General features: G+C 39.3%; 1 long non-coding RNA gene across 1 annotated transcript in view; it reads left to right on the top strand.

Moving 5' to 3' along the window:
- Positions 1-3,865: 3,865 nt before the first annotated feature.
- LOC146442702 (uncharacterized) overlaps positions 3,866-13,154 on the top strand; it is a 77,433-nt gene continuing 68,144 nt past the window's right edge. Inside the window, exon 1 of the long non-coding RNA XR_014849402.1 lies at positions 3,866-4,081. This is a non-coding gene — a long non-coding RNA (uncharacterized LOC146442702). The remainder of the gene's footprint in view (positions 4,082-13,154) is intronic.

Below are 13,154 nucleotides of genomic sequence, written 5' to 3'. Positions count from 1 at the left end.
GGATTCTCTTCCCCCTAACAGGGTCAAGAAAAAACAGAAAGCCAGAGAGGATGAAATGTAGATCAAGAAAGCTAAGCATCCAGGAAATAACCCTTGGGATTTGCATATGTAATAGTGTGCTGCTACTTTTGTACTTTATAATCAAACAGTAGGCAATTATCCAAATTATTGACAGCAGATTTCTCATTTCAACTGCAAATTAAGGCCATTAATAAAGCTTTCTAATGCAAAAGTGACTAATTAACTAATGGAATGGAACTCTGAAGCCGTGATATCAAAACCAGTCCACCACATATTGTGGAAACACAGGGGAACTAATTAGTTTAATTATCAAAACAGCTAATTAAAATTACACAGTTGCCTAATTAGTTCTTTGCGTTTTTTCTCTGGTTTAATTGACAGGATGGAGTTAAATAGGTAACTGGTCTCAAAGAGGGAAAAGGAAAAAAGAAGGGGAAAAAATGTGAGGAGTAGCTTCTGCTGAATATTTTAGCTGATGATATCTCATTCGTGTGGCAGACTGGTAACAGGAAAATAAATGACTCTCATCCTTTTGGTAAGCAACTCCAAATTTTCTGGACATAAATCTGCCCTCAGAGTAAGCTATCTAAACAGATTTTCATGAAGTTAAAAGGCTTGGATGTCTTAATGCATACAAAGGGTCAGGGCTGCTACATAATTTTGGGAGGACAGTCAGGAGTTTTTCTTCCAGGAAGTTAATTTTTCTCTTTGTTTTATTTATACCTCTCTGTATATATGGTGTTACAGTCATTGCCAAAGGACAGGCTAGAGAACAGCAGAACACAACATACTTTCCTTTAGTGTCTCATCACAGGAGCCTCAAACAAAGGGAAATAAAATATGAAGTTTTGATATCTGAGCCTCAGAAGGTTCAAAGTTCAAGTCTGCCTCTTATCTATGCTTGCCCTTGTCTGCAAGGTAGAGCTGGAAATCTTGAAAGGAAAAAAACATGCTAGCTGAATCAATGCTTGTAAAACTTGCAAAATATCTCTACTTCATTCATAACTCAGCTACTGATTTGATACATCTCTATTCCAGCAAAAGGAGATTTTTTTGTCTGTGTGTAATATCCTCTGTTTATGCCAAGAAATTTACACCTATCCAAAACTGCAGTAAAGCTAATCCCAGCTCAAATACTTGTTCATGCTGCAGCTTCTATCAAGTTTATTAATGGTTTTAACAGAAAATAAAATCGGAAAATTATAATGCACTTATTAAATTAAACAGTAGCACAGTTAAGACCAAGATAGCTTGTGAATTGGGCCGAAAATACTGCACAGCATTACTTAGTTACTTTCCTAAACTTAAAAAAGCACAATGGGAAGAACTAAAACTAAAAATAGGCAAGCAGCAAGGGGTCCAATTCCTAGAGAAGCGAGGAGGATTTTCTATGTTTGGCTTGATTTGTAGTTGCTCAGCTACTCCAGCAAAACATTCTGCATAAATACCCAGATAGATGTTTCCTATACTTACTTGCAGCTCACCAAAAGAAACAATTAATATAGTACTCCTTGCATTTAAATCATGCTTGCCCTACTTCTACAACTATAAGGGGAATAAAACTTGTTTTTACAAAGCAAGCCCTTTATCAATGTTGCCAAAAAATGAAAGCTCGCAGCAACTGAGCATCGAGATGATAAAAATTACAGAAGGACAAATGAAACCTTGGTATCAGAATACTAAAACTTCAGATAAGGATGTAGAGGTAGGAAATCAACAAGAGCTTCCTGAACCTGAAAACATCCTAAAACCTTCCCAAGGGAGCCACCTGGGAGCTTAGGCAAAAGTGTAATGAGCATGGGGGTGAGGCTGGTGATGAGACAGGACTGAAATAAACTGTGGAGGCAAATTCTTTCAGATAGAGGCAGGGGATGGCATGGAAGGTTCAGCTCTGAGGTGAGACAGCAGATCCCAGTTTTGGTCCATATTGATATCATATGAAATGCATTAGATGCTTCAAAGAAATCACTGGAATTTATTCTTTTTCTTTTCCCTAAACTGGATGTCAAAGACTAGTTTTCCTTGATACTCTCAGGAACAGATTAACTTAATTACTAATCCCCTCCTCCTTTAAACTAGCTTGAGGCATTGTTTTTGGCAAAGTTATAAATGACTGAAAATAAGAAGTTATTATGAGAATGTTAGGCAGCCATAGGTTTAGTTTTCATTATCAGCACTATCTACAATACTTGACAGTACTTTTTGACATAAAATGTAGACTGAGGCCATGAAAAGAGCAAAGCAAAGAGGGCTTGTTTTTATCATTTTGATATCATCCTTATTTTAGCATTACTTAACTAGCATCAGCCAGAATGTATTGGTTTGAAAACAAACCAGTGGGAGAGCACAAGTCAAGATTAAAATTAATAGGAAAAATTAAAAATAAGTGAAATAATACAAGAAAAAGCACTGACAAAATCAGATACAACCTGACACCTGGTTAGGGTGGTGGTAGCAGTCCAAGTGAAGTAGTCCAGTTGAAGTGGTGATCCTGTGAAGGTCTAGTCTCCAGCTGAAGGTCCAGTGGTAGCTCCTGTCCTTTGGGAACCCAGCAGACAGGGCTAATTTAGGCAGTTAAGAGGCCAGATTATTTCCAGGTGGGAATGCTTGGCTCCTCCCTCCTGGGTGGAGCATCTCACAATGGGATAAGTCCATGAGTCATGCAGTGGGTCCCTGATGGCCCATTGCCTGTTACCAGGTGTGGGTCATTAGCAGCTGATAACAGCTAACGGCCCACAGCTGGTGGACACAGAATACTTAAATACATCTACATTGTGACTTAGGACACAGAGTTTGATCCTGACTGCAGCTTGCAACTCACAACCTCCCAGAAGAAATGATGACCTGGTAAGTGTGCCCACATCCTTACATAAAAACAGCATTTATAATCATAGGGTAAAATTATGTGGCCCTAAATATGCTTGGCAGACAGGGAGCTCTGTGAATCACCTAGTAAGACTCTCTGTCTAATAGAAGGTGGTAAGAATTGTGTGAGTGGAGGGCAATGAAAAAATCGTAGTCATGGATGTTTCTCTTCAAGAGCTAGATGCTGGAGGCAAGTGATTCCACTCTAATTTTCTTTCTCTTGCCCTATTTTTTTTTCTTTTTAATGTATATTTGTGGTCCTCATTGCTGTGGGGGAAAGCCAGAAAATGTGACCCCAAAATACTCTAGCGGCTCAATTGCCTTTCTGAAAGAGAGTTTCTTGATTCAGCAGACTGTTATGTCTCGTTTGTGATTAAAAAGAAAAAAAAATCCTTCATAATGGTGTACTGGGAAGGGCCACGAGGCTTGGCAGCAGGAGAACAGAAGCAATGTTGTAGAGAAGTTAATGTGTACAACTGGAGCTAAATTAGAATTGGATGCTCAGAGTTGCACTGTGATGTCCTCAGCACAACGTGAGATTAGATATCAAGAACACCTAAATCACTGTGATTTAGTTCATTCATGCTGAGCTGCTGCTTGGCCACAAATCACCCACAAACCACTCTGCTGCTCATGGTTGTGTCTGCTGAGGTGAATATTTTCAGCCTGTGCCAGTGGTCAGTTGCATTAATCTATGCCTTCCTGTTCTGTCCTTTTGGAGGTATTATGTATATTTAATGCCCAACATCCGTTCTAAGTCTCTTCCAAGGATGCCTAGAAAGAATGCAGGAGAAAAGCCAAATCTTCCATTGCAGCACAAAGCTGTAGCTGGGCACTTTGGCAGACTCTGAGTCAATGCTGGCAACTCTGCAGGGAGGGCTGAGGAAAGTGTGCCCAGCTGGGTGCACAGGAATGGGGTGAATATTGGCAGTGCTTTTCTGAAAGAGACAAAAACCGATTGCTTTATTTGCAACATAACTTTATGATTAGCCAAGAAAAGCTGAGGTGTTTGGAGGGACTTGAGAGATTCATCCCATGAAGTGGAGAGCATGGGGTTCCTTCTGCCTGACATCTCAAGCTGCAGACTTGTGTGTCTAAGTTAGGTGAATTGTCTGAGTTTCTTTGAAGAGTTGTTCCACGGTAAGGGGTGAGAACACAGGTGCATCCTGAAGTCTGTCTGATGAACTGATGCTTGGTGAGTCCCTGAAAGGGAGCGTTTTAGCCATAGTGCTATGGAGTAGCCTGTTTTAAAAGGTATTGTTATCTTAAATAATGGTGTATCATTTGGTTACTAAACTTGGATTATCACTTGTCAGATCAAAATATTAACAGTTCTGTTGGTAATGTGTCTTCCAGTCTGTTTCAAGCTCTGGCATCTTCTGCTCTCTTCTCTTGGTGCAAAGGGTAAAATGCTGCCCTGGGGCTGTTTGCACAGTGATTTGTTCAGAGCTGCAGCTAACGGAGCCACTGGGGGGGAAGAGCTTTCTGCTTGAGTCTGTGGGTGAACAGAAATGAGCTGAGCTACAGGGAGGGTTTCGTTTGCATAACCTGTGGGTTTCATTTGCAAAAGCTGGGTAACCATAGTTATCCTGTTGGGAATCTCTGAAACAATTACATTTGGGAAATGTACTTAAGGAGGCAGAAAAGGCTACTAACTAGTTGGAGACTCTGCACCCTGCTAGTGAGCCTTACATGTAGGCTTGTAATGATGCTCTTTTTCACCAATTACAATTGCTTGTAGCTTGAAAACATCCTACAGAAGAAGGGAATTTGTGGAGAGGTTTTTGTGAGGAAACTACAGCACAGGGCTGAAGTTCCTCTGGACTGTGCCCCGGCTGGCATTCAGCATCATTGGAATTTTGCTCTGTGCTGGCAAGAAGTTAAGACTAAGGACTGCTTTGTCAGGGTCTGGAGACAGATTTGACTAAATTCTTTGTGTTCAGTGGTTCAAATATATGATCATCTGTTCATTGCTTGACACAATGGTTGGAGAAATGAAAACATTGTAAGGATCACTCCACAAGTTACTAAACCTCTGCTAACAAATTTCTATGTTTAGGACCAAGCATGGATATGAAGCACATGCTGTACTTCTCTTGATAGTGTATTTCATTCACACTTGATAAAAACTTTCTAGCTTTTATCCAGAAATGGGTATTTGCCAGTATAAAGGTATTGGATGTAAAAGGCATTCAAGAAACATTTCAGCGATCTTAGGGATTTCTTGGGGGATTCTCTGAGCAGATGATACTTTGTTTTAGAGAGAAATCCTGGTTTTTTTAAAATCTCATTACTGTGGCTTCTGACATTTTGATCATGGATTACATTTTGAATGCAAAGGAGTGTCATTTAAATAAGACAAGATGAAAAATACTACAGGACTGATGGCTTTGTGTTTAAAGTGGTTACTCTTTCAAAATACTCACTAGCAAATATGCTCAACAGCAAACTTCTGAGAGAATTGTTTCTAATAGAATCAATTTTAAGGAAGGGAATTGCAGGATATCCTGGTGAGTGATAGGGCAAACATCAGTAGGATGGCTAAGGCTTGGTTTCATTTCAGAAAATTGTGGTGAATTGCAAAAGTAGGATGAAGGGGAGGGATTGGAAGATAAAGAGAAAAAACAATAGAAAAGCATGGAATGTGAGATAAATTATCTTCTCAGAAAGTGCTTTATGCCAGACTTTCACAAGATATGCTGCCTTTTGTTGAAGAACAGTCAGGAATCAGGACAAGGCAACAGAGAGGAGAATCCCCCAGCTGAGAAAAGTGTGAAGATTTCTTTTTTTTTCTATTATCAAAAAAATTTCTAGGATTTCTAGAAGTTTCCTCCCCTGCTCTAGTAACCTCCTGGTTCATGTAGTGCCCACATTTAACTACAGGGAAACACAGACTTGTGGCTCTATTTGTATGTCAAGAGGAGCAGCAGCACTGCGGAGTGTTTGAGTGTTGTGTTGTGCCATTGAGGGACACTTGGCCCTGGGGACAGAAGTTCATTTATTTTCACGTTGGCTCCAAGGGGAATTGTCTGGAGAGAGAACAGTGAGTTGGAGTGAGCTGTGTGTCTGTGCTGTGTCCTGCTGCAGCTCACTGACAGCTGCTAACCAGCCTCATCTGTCAAACTCATTTCACCTAAGACCTAAAGCACAACTCCCATTCTGATCTTTAAGGTAAAAGCATCACAAGGTTCCTAACCTTCTGGTTTTCAGTATGTAATAGCTTTTTTTATTTCCTATTTTATTTTCTTATTTCTTCTTCAGAAACTCAGCTTCTTTCAGCCACAGATGTTTTGGATTTCAGCACCTGTTTGCAAAAAACCTAAAAAAAAAAAAACAATAAAACCCCCCACCCCAAATAGCAAAAAATAATTTAAGAAAAACCAACAAAAGGCAGTAGGTAGTACTATACCAACTGTTTGAGTAGAACAGTTTATCACGCAGTGACTGCGTTAACATATTTGATGTAGATGAACCCTTTCCTTACCTGTTAGAGTTGTTCCTAATTGGTTATTTCTGCATTTCCTACCAGTTTGCTACCTCAGGTTATATCTTTCAGATTAATTAGAAAACTGAAATCAATTAAAGGTTCCTAGAGAACACGAATCTTGATTGTAGAAATTTTGTTACCTAGGTAATAGTTATTAGTGAACACAATTCCCAACTACATTCACCTTGGCTGCTTCTGTTTCTTCTGATGGACAGAGAAAGCAGGGAGAGAAATTGCTCCACACCTCAAATTCTGCCTCTGAATTTAAAAAAGATTTTTCACCCTGTTGAAGCAGTTCTTGTTTGTCTAGTCTGGTGTTTTTTGGGTTTTTTTTGGTTTTTTTTTTGTTTGTTTGTTTGTTTTTTGTTTTTTTTTTTTTAAACTGGTCCAGGGTTGTCAGTGTCCTCCTTCTATTCTGAAAGCTGCTAAAATATTCTGTACAGAAGCTGCAAATGCAAGACAACAGTCTCCAACCATGGTGTGATGCAGGGCCTGAGAGCCATGAGCTTTTTGACAGCCAGGAGATCTGGCTAAGACATTTCTGTGGTGGAAATGACTCTGAAAGCCTCCTGACAGCACCAGGGAAGGCTGTAGAGAATCATTACATTAACCTTAGAAGTTGCTGTTTGCAGAGCTTGACTCACACCTTATAGATATTTTCTCCTAAAAAGGTTGGATATAAACCTCATAAAATCTTACTAGTTTTTGAACTCTTGTTCCTCTTTCTTCTAAATTGCTACCTCTCTGAACACATTAAAATGATGGCAGAGTTGCTTGAACAGATGCAAGAACTAGACTGACAGTTCTAGAACATCTTTTTCCCTGGTATTCTCTTACTCCCTTCAGTGAGCACTTTCCACCTCTGTTATTGGGAATCCTGAGGCAGTGGCTGCTTATTTAATCTATTTAAACACATGTTCTCTCCTAATATGATGCAGGTGTAATGCTAAACTGTACCAGATTAAAAATGAACACTTATCCCATCTGTGTTGCTTGAGAATCACGGTGTGACCATGAGATCTCAGAGTTATCAGATACATACTGCATTTTAGTCAAACCCACAATTAATTTGGATTGTCTGTGAAAGTTTGTTATCAGTAAGGCTTTTCTTTAATCAGTACAAATCTGAATGGTGATTTTTATCATTGCAAATGTGTTTTTAAAAAAGCAGTTGAAGTGAAGCAATAGATAGGAAACACATTGCACAAAGCTATTAGCACCATTAAATCCCAATATGCTTCAAATTCATTGTAAACCAGAATTAAGAATACAGCTAATTTTTAATTGCCAGCAAAAGATCTAAAATTTTAATATAAAATACATCTAGAATAGAGATATTACTCTAACTTTGCAAAATGGAGAAACCCTCTCTGGAGCCCTCAAAACTGTGCCTGTCCTCTTCCAGCTGCTCATGAAAGTTTCACAACCTGGCAAATCTCCTCAGCCTCTTGGCCTGCCTGGCCACAGAAAGGAAAACCCCGTGGCCAGAAATGACAGTTGGCTGCTGGTCATTTTATCACTTTTTTAAAGCAGTCTAAGCCAAGCTGCCTCTTCCCTTTCAATTCAAGCCTTTCTCTTTGCATAGCACACCTACTTAAAGAGGAAGAAGACTTTTGGTCAATTCTAGATTTTTTTTTTTTTATTTCTACTCATGAGTCAGTGTTGCAATTCAATGAAACCCTTCTCTGGCTCATTAAGCAGAAGGAACCTCGGCAAGTTCTGCCACAAATTTAAACCACATCAGGCAGCAGAAACTGCTGTAGAAGGCAAATGCCCAAAGTGAGAAATGTTCTTTCCTCAAAGAATATGCACAGGTGATCCCATAGGAATTTAACTTAGATGGGGTTAGACTACAGACTTTCCTCGACATCAAAGGAAATATTTCCATCAGGCTGAAGTTCTGCAGCTGTTTCCAGGCACAATATCTCTGCAGTCCCATTCTGCAGTGCCAGCTGGTTCTTGTTTTGTCAGCCCAGACATGGCTTTGTGGGCAAAGGCTGTTCCAGAAAATCGTTGCTCTGGAAGTCACAATTCACTCCATGTCGTGCAGTCACCACAAGAGCTCTGGAAATGCAGAGACAAGCAGAGGAGGTTTCCATGGCTGCTCTCGTGAATCATTCAGCCAGGCTTGCTTGGTGCACTCACAGGAGTTGGCCTGCAAGCTGCCTCTGTTTGGCAATACATTGTCAGACAAAATTGGCACCTGATTGGTGCTGATCTGCTGGGAGTCTGAGAATCACATCCCTCTTTGAGGGCGATGAGGATCTCTGGGATATCAATCCCTAGATGCAAAAAGCAGTCACTTCTCCCTAACTTCTGTTATTCCTGTGTGCCACCAATCCCAGAAATGCCAGAGGCAGGATGAGAGTGAGATGAGAATGGCTTACCTGGTCATTAGCTGTGCTCATACATGAGAGAATATCCTCCTCCTTGTCCTCCTTCATGTCCTCTCCTCACCTGACTCAGTAAACACAGCTGTTAGTTTGGAAAAGCCACTTAGTGCAAGCAGTTACAGCACAGACTTACAAGAAATCTTATGCAGAGAAGCATTTGGATGAATAAATTAACCTCTTGTGGCTTTTTCAACCTGTGGTTTTCACAAGTCATTGCAATGCTATTTGAGGCTTTATTCATGGGTCCAAAGGATCTCATCCTCTAGACTGAGCCCTCTGAAGTGATCATTTACATGCACTAACTTGTTTCTGTGTGTTTTGAGCTCTGCTCTGACACTGATTCTTGCCATTTCCTTAGGCAATAACATAGATAGATTTCTTTGTAATTTACTTAGGATCTGAAAAACTGATGGTGACTGTGTGATAGCAAATAAGATGTTCACTGTCACTGAATTTCTGCTGTATACTTGAAAATTGGAATTCTTGAAACACTAAAAATGAAGCTGTTGTGCCTCTCAGTATGAAGATGACGTGTGGCAGTTCTCCCAGAGCTGTGTCCAGGGGAACTCTCAAGCACAGGCTAAGCAGACAGTTTAGGGCATCTGAATAGCCATGGTTCCTCTGTGCATTTTGGCATATTCCAGGGCCCCAGGAAGACAGGTTACTGCTAAACCAGTAAAGGTGGCAGCTGTGACTGGGAGGGTAAGTTGTAAAAATCTTTTTTTGTGTTCCAAAAATCATACTTAAAAATTTTGTAGAAAGAACTTTCTTACCCTCTACTCAATACATATTTTTATATGTCAATAAATAAAACTTTAAGTTATTAATAATCAGGAAATGTTTGCAGTCTTATAATAGCATGAGGACAATGGCACCCTATGGCATCAACTAGTTCCAAAGGTAAATGTCCCTTAAAGCTACTTTTTCTTTTACCAGCCATAAAAACAATAGTAGGTCTTGTATTCTGCCAGTTTTAACAGAGACTGGATGGATAACTTAAGTTCAAGTCAACAAAGTTTTGCATAATAGTTAAGTTCCAAGTTAATTTCTCTCATTTGCATAACCTAACCTAAATATCAATACTGTTTTATTTTGTATTAAGGTTTGCTTTTTTTCTTACCCATTTTCCATTAAGGAATGCATTTTCTTTAACAGAGGCAGAGAACCTCCTTTTCCCCACCTCCCCATACTGCAAAATAAGATATCTGTACTCAAACCAATAAAGAATATGCTGTAGATAAATTCATACCATACCAATGGAGCGTAAGGATTCCATTAATGCTTTAGAGATATTATCAAGGAAGAAAAAGGCAAAATGGATCCACGATTCTTACTCTGCTGGGTCAGTAATGAAGCAATGTTGTAGCAGCTGCTGTAGGTTTTTGGTTTTTTTTTTTTTCCTGTAGGCATCAGTTGGTGTATTGAGGAAGTTAAAAAAAAAAAAAAATCCTGACATTTCCTTCTTTCTTTTTCTGTCTCTATTTTTTTTATTTTAAAGAACAGTCAGCCTCCTTTTGTTACAACTGTGATGTACTTTCCCCTACTAACTCCAAGAGCAATATGGAAATTACTAATATGACAGAGAAATATGAGCTTTATGCTGTAGAAAAAGTGGCTGTAGCAATATATCAGAGAAATTATTGAATGTTATCGGTCATAGCACAATTTATTATTTTACCAGTGTGCTGTGAAAAGTTCCTCAGCCAGCTCAAAGCTTTCCTACTATATTAGTGCTGTCTGGGAGTTTAACTGGTAGCACTTTGCTAAATGCAAGCACAGTAATTATTTGCACATCAGGCCCTTGCATTCCTCCCTCCCCACCCCAACCCATCATCTCAGCATACTGGATGTGCAAGAATTTGATTTACCTTTTTATTTTGGACTTTGTGTGGTAAGGCTTTCACAGAGGAAAGATGGCTGAAAGATATAAAGGAGGGCTGAGAATTTGGAAAGTGTGTGCTCTGCACTTTGTGTGCTCCTGCCAAACTCACGTGTAGCTCTCATTAATGCTAATGGGATTTAATACATGCTGCAAGAGGAAAATATCCTCATTTATTTCACTCTGAATTGAGTGGGTAGCAAAAGTGCTGTATTGACAACTCTGAGCCCTCTATTTATCCAAGAACAGGCAGTGTCAGAATGAGCTCCTCTCCCAGGCTGGTGTCTCAATGCCCTCTGAAGGAGCTCTGGTGGCACAGCCTGGCACTGAGCCCCTCCTGCCTGCCCAGGTCTCAAAAATGGGCTGATGTAAACAAACAAAAAAAATTAAAATGGAATCAGCTGGAAGTTAACACCATCCTTGGGAGTTCTGAAGACATCTTGTAAAACCTAACTCAGATATTAACTAATGCTTTAACCAGTTTCTCTTATTTTGTGTGTTATCAAAGAAATGGTTCATGCTTAGGTAGTAGGCAAAAGATATTGGGAAAGGAAAATGATAATATAAAGCTGAGGTGTGTTTTGAATGTTGCACATGAGCCTTTCCTTTACATTTTGTTATGTAATGTTGCAGTTTCTTGTCATTTTGTCACTGAATCAACCTGCACATGTCAGAAGGGAGAGTTCATTCTGAAACTTGTTTTTTTTGAGGGCCATCTCACTTTGTGGTTGAACTGGATCTTTGCTGATACTAAAGATTATTCCTGCTGAGCTCCATTTCCAATATATAAATCAACAATAAAAAAAATGGTGCTTTCATTTGAGAAAAAAATGTGTGGTTGAACCAAATTTAGACTTGTAGTGCAAGGCTTGTTTGCAAGGCTTTTAAACTCAGCTAAACAGTTCACTTCTATCCTACAATTTATTTAATTAATGTTCATCTCATTAGTAGGGATCTATCTTAGCCATCTACCATTACACAGTAAATTGCTTTAATGAATTCTGTGATTCTCTCAAAATTCCCAATCAGACGAGAGGTCCTGCTAATGTAATAAGTCAAGAAAGTACAGATTTGGAGATTCATTAGATTTTATTTCTTATGAATTTTCTCTGGAAAAGCTCTGAGAGCTGTGCAGTGGTCAAAGGGACATTAGTAAACCTTCTTTGCAGAGATGACCAGAAAGAACAAAGTGAGGCTGAGAGGGACAAGAAGTTGCTCCTGGACCTGCAGCTCCAGGCTGCCTCTGCAGGGCTCAGGGACATTTTGGCTGTGGAGATAAACATGGATAGACATCTCCTGCCCCTTTGTCAAAGTGCAAGCGCAGCAACCAGAAAAATGAGGACATGTTTTGCAGCCAACTCTCCGTTAGCCCAGCTCTGGTTTCCTGCTGGAGTCAAGGATATGAGGCTGCACAGATTAAGTATATTTTTTAAGACTCCAGTTATGTGTGCAAAGTATGGGGATAAGTCAAAAAATCAAACTTTTTCTGTCCTCTCCCTCTCTCCCTGGTAATTATCCCTTTCTTTAAGCTCTTTGATACTTCTCCTTCATAGGACAGTAGAATGATGTTACAATAATTTCCCTTCAGCAGCAGGAGGCACACTGCTGTATATTATGCCCTTTAGCTAAAAGAAAAATTGATTCTGTCATGTATACATTTATATCTCATCTATTTTTTTTCAAGGAAATTTTTGACTTTCCTTATGAGGCTGAGGTAGAAAATAATAAACTATTGAGATATATAACATGATTCTCTCATCTTGGGAAGATTGTCCATCTTGAGAAACAGGAAATTCAGAAGCAAAGCTAAACAGTGATTAGAGCTCTAGGCAGGTTTTCTTTCCTACAAAGAAGTCCAGTTACATTTGTGGAGTAGGTTTTCTTAAAAAAAAAACAATTTAGGGAACTGAATGCAATGTGTCAAACCTTTGGAGTCTCTTACTTTCTGAAACCTGAAATTTGAGAAAACATATCTTCACAAACAGCTGAATTTTAATCCATGTGGTATTAAAAGGTTTATCTTGAGATGGAGGTACTTTCTCTCTAGGAGCAGGAGTGACTTTTGCTTAATTCACTGTGCTAATCAACCATCTATCTGGCTTCCATTCCTGCACTGTCCTGTGTGATCTTAGCTATCTCAAAGTCTGTTTCCTCAGCTTTCTGTTTGAGAAACTGTGATAATAGTCACTTTGCATCGCCAAAGTGGAAGAAAAACTACAGAAGGATGATGTATATAGAGTTTGTAGCACTGCACACCCTTTAAATTCTGCAGAAAACCAAGTGTAGGCTGCATTACTGTGTCTTCATCCAAAAAAGTGGTCCAGAGATTTGTATTAAAAGCTTTACTTATTAAAATGTCTTTCAAATCAAAGTAATCAGTATTCATGGGGCATTGAACATTGACCAGCTTCCTACATAAAAAGGGACCAAAATAAATAAAATACTCCAAATGAAAAAAGACCATTTTCTTGAATTGCATGACAAAATACAGTAGTAATTCCCAAGGGTG

This window comes from Lichenostomus cassidix, chromosome 1Ab (genome assembly GCF_008360975.1).
Source record: "Lichenostomus cassidix isolate B80296 chromosome 1Ab, HeHo_3.0, whole genome shotgun sequence".
In the NCBI taxonomy this organism is placed as follows: domain Eukaryota; kingdom Metazoa; phylum Chordata; class Aves; order Passeriformes; family Meliphagidae; genus Lichenostomus; species Lichenostomus cassidix.
The sequence above is the reverse complement of the archived record's forward strand: the minus strand, read 5'-3'. Positions and strand labels throughout refer to the sequence as shown.